Source organism: Saccopteryx leptura, chromosome 2 (genome assembly GCF_036850995.1).
Source record: "Saccopteryx leptura isolate mSacLep1 chromosome 2, mSacLep1_pri_phased_curated, whole genome shotgun sequence".
Lineage (NCBI taxonomy): Eukaryota > Metazoa > Chordata > Mammalia > Chiroptera > Emballonuridae > Saccopteryx > Saccopteryx leptura.
The window spans coordinates 108,316,147-108,320,203 of record NC_089504.1 but is presented as its reverse complement, the minus strand read 5'-3'; the positions used below and the strand labels follow the sequence as shown (position 1 = coordinate 108,320,203).

Genomic DNA, 4,057 nt, shown 5'->3' with positions numbered 1-4,057 from the left:
TTGCCATTTGTGATGACATGATGGACCTTGAAAGTATTGTGCTAATGAAGTGTCAGACATCAGACATATAATCTCATTTATATATGGAATCTTAAAAAAACAAGCAAACAAAGACAAGTTCATAGATACAGAGAACAAATTGGTGGTTGCTTGAAGTGGGGGGAGATGAAATGGGTGAAAATGGTCAAAAGATGCAAATTTCCAGTTATAAAATAAGTAAGACTTGGGGATATAATATACAGCATGGTGACTATAGTTAATAATAATTTATTATAGATTTGAAAGTTGCTAAAAAATTAGTCTTAAATTTTCATTACAATAAAATTCTAAATATATGTTGTGATGGATATTAACTAGACTTTTGCTGGTGGTCATTTTACAGTATACACATCTATTCAAACATTATGTTGTATGCCTAATACTAAAATGGTATATGTCAATTATATCTCAATAAACAAAAATAATAACCAATTTTTTAAAATTTTTATTAATTTTAATGGGGTGATATCAATAAATCAGGGTACATATGTTCAAAGAAAACATGTCCAGGTTATCTTGTCGATCAATTATGTTGCATACCCACCACCCAAAGTCAGATTGTCCTCCGTCACCTTCTATCTAGTTTTTTTTGTGCCCCTCCCCCTCCCTTTTTTCCTCTCCTTCCCCCCCCCCCCCCCCCCCCCCCCCCGTAACCACCACACTCTTGTTTATGTCTCTTAGTCTCTTTTTTATGTCCCACCTATGTATGGAATAATGTAGTTCTTGGTTTTTTCTGATTTATTATTTCACTTTGTATAATATTATCAAGATCCCACCATTTTGTTGTAAATGATTCAATGTCATCATTTCTCATGGCTGAGTAGTATTGCATAGTGTATATGTACCACATCTTCTTTATCCAGTCATCTATTGAAGGTCTTTTTGGTTGTTTCCATGTCTTGGCCACTGTGAACAATGCTGCAATGAACATGGGGTTGCATGTGTCTTTATGTATCAATGTTTCTGAGTTTTGGGGGTATATACCCAGTAGAGGAATTGCTGGGTCATAAGGTAGTTCTATTTTCAGTTTTTTGAAGAATTACCATACTTTCTTCCATAATTGTTGTACTACTTTACATTCCCACCAACAGTGAATGAGAGTTCCTTTTTCTCCACAGCCTCTCCAACATTTGCTATTACCTGTCTTGTTAATAATAGCTAATCTAACAAGTGTGGGGTGGTATCTCATTGCAGTTTTGATTTGCATTTCTCTAATAACTAATGAAGATGAGCATCTTTTCATATAACTGTTGGCCATTTGTATTTCTTTCTGGGAGAAGTGTCTGTTCATGTCCTTTTCCCATTTTTTATTGGAATAATAACCTATTTCTAATGAGTGGTTAGTAGGTTTCATGCACTATCCCAGGTAGTGTCCATAACTTATTTTTGTAGAGCTTAAATCCTTTCAAAGGCCATAGACAACAATAAAAAGATGATGATGATGATAGATAGGTAAATAGATAAATAGATGATAGATGATAGATAGATAGATAGATAGATAGATAGATAGATAGATAGATAGATAGATAGAAGATAAAGTAGTAATAGCTGCTATGAAGAAACATAAAACTGGGTATTTGAATAGAGAATAGTAAAAAGACCTATTTATTTATTAATTTTAAAAATATTACTTTCCTCACATCAGATTTGTCTGAAGGAAAGTTACTCTACCATCCTCTGTATGCTGAGGGTCAGGCATGAGGCCTGGTCCGGGTAATGCAGAGAGACAGGGGGAAAGGGCTTTGGACCCCTCAGTCTTCTGTGCCCAAGGTTACCAGACCTTGACTCTATCCTAAAGTGCCAGGATTTGACAGAAAGAAAGAAAAGTAATTCTATGTTGCATGCTACTACATTATAAATAAAGTTATTGGAGAAGCATCATTGTATGGTCTTTGTGTATAAATATTAAAAAAAAAGACAACAAAGTAACAGTCGTATTTTTCTTCAAGGCACCTCCTCTGTCTGTGTTTTCAGCAGTTAGAGAAGTTGGGGCAGGGCTGGGCATGGGGGAGTGTAGGAACACAAGTTTCTCTGCCTCCGTGGTGATTTTTAGCTGAGCTAACAGGTTTTCCACATTTGCCAAGAGTCTGTTCTCTCTTAACATTCAACATGTTTAACAGAAGTCTTGTAATCGTTCCAAAAATAATAAAACTGGTTCCAAGCATAAAAACGATACATACACAACACATTGGTTTTTTGTCATGGCTTTGGTTTTAAGTACTTTTAAATAATTTTACTGTCAAATCATGGAGAAATGAAAGGTTTTTCTTTACAGTAATAAAACCCACTGATGAAATACAGTCAATGACTTGTGCAGAGAGTAAGAATTATCTGCACAGAGCACAGCCAGGACAGTGTGGCCATATGGATGTCTAAGACGTCCCACGAGTGATACGTGGAAGGCTTGGTTAACTTCACTGCTGTATCCTCAGAAGAGCAAAAGCTTATTCAAAGTGTATGCTTCTGATAATTGTACAATATCTGTGAGCTGTTCTTAATCTGATGAAATCCACTTCTCACATTGTCAGACATTAACTTGAAAAAGCAATGCTAGCTTAAATTTTATCTGACCCTTCCATCACTCCTAAGACTAAGTGTCCCAACAAATCAATTTCTCTGCTTTCTAGTTAGATATTGACAAGTGAAAACATTTAGACATCTTTTTAAATTATCACTGAATTTAAATGTTATTAATATTCTTTTTATTGTTATAATTATGATGATTAAATCATCATGTTTTTCTTTAAATAATTTTTTTATTTCTCAACTACAGCTGCCATATATTATTATATAAATTTCAAGTGTACAGACCAGGGATTAGGCATTATATGATTTACTAAGTGGTCATCCTGATAAATCTAGTACTCATCTGACACCATACATAGTTATTAAAATATTACTGACTATATTCTCTATGCTGTACTTTGCATTTTTGTGACTGTTCTTTAACTACCAATTTTTACTTCTTAATCCCTTCACCTTTTCCACCTATTTCCCCAACTCCCCTCACATTTTAAAGAAGACTCTTTAAAATATCTTGTAATACTGGTTTGGTGGTGATGAACTACTTAAACTTGTTCTTGTCTGGGGAACTCTTTATCTGTCTTTTGATTTTAAATGACAGCTTTGCTGGTTAGACTAATCTTGGTTGCAAGCCCTTGCTTTTCATCTCTTTGAATATTTCTTGTCAATCTAATCTGGCCTGAAAATTTTCTGTTGAGAAATCAGTTGGCAGTTTTGGGAGTTTCCTTGTAGGTAACTACTAGTACCTGCTTCTCTTTTGCTAATTTTAAGATTCTTTCTTTGTCTTTAAAATTTGGCATTTTAATACTGATGTGTCTTGGAGTGGGCCTCTTTAGGTTTGTCTTGTATGGGACTCTGTACCTTCAGGTCTTGTATGTCTATTCGCTTTACTGAGTTAGGAAAGTTTTATGTCATCAATTTTTCAAATTGAAAAAGTTTTTCAATTCATTGCTCTATTTCTTCTTCTGGCTCCTCCATGATGTGAATGTTGTTATACTTGATGATGTCCCAGAGGAGACGCCTTATATTATCCTCTTATTTATTTATTCTTATTTATTTATTTATTTATTTATTTATTTATTTTTGCAATTCTAATTGGGTGTGTTCTGCTTCCTTATCTTCCAAATCTCTGATTTGATTCTCTGCTTCATCTATTCTGCTGTTGATTCCCTGTAATGTATTCTTTAATTAAGTTAGCATATTCTTCATTTCAGGCTGGCTCTTTTTATGTTTTCATTCTTTTTTATTTTTTAAGTGAGAGGAGAGGAGATAGAGAGACAGACTCCTGCGTGCACTCTGACTGGAATCTACACAGCAAACCCTGTCTTGGGCCAATGCTCATACCAACCAAGCTATTTTTAGTGCCTGAGGCTGATGTGCTCAGAACAACTGAGCTATCCTCAGCACCTGGGCTGATGCTTGAACCAATTTTGCCACTGGCTGTGGGAGGGAGAGAGGGAAAGAAGGGGGAGGAGGAGGGATAGAGAAGCAGACA

General features: G+C 35.1%; 1 pseudogene; it reads left to right on the top strand.

Moving 5' to 3' along the window:
• Window positions 1-1,713: 1,713 nt before the first annotated feature.
• LOC136396030 (small nucleolar RNA SNORA57) lies at window positions 1,714-1,845 on the top strand (annotated as a pseudogene).
• Window positions 1,846-4,057: the final 2,212 nt, after the last annotated feature.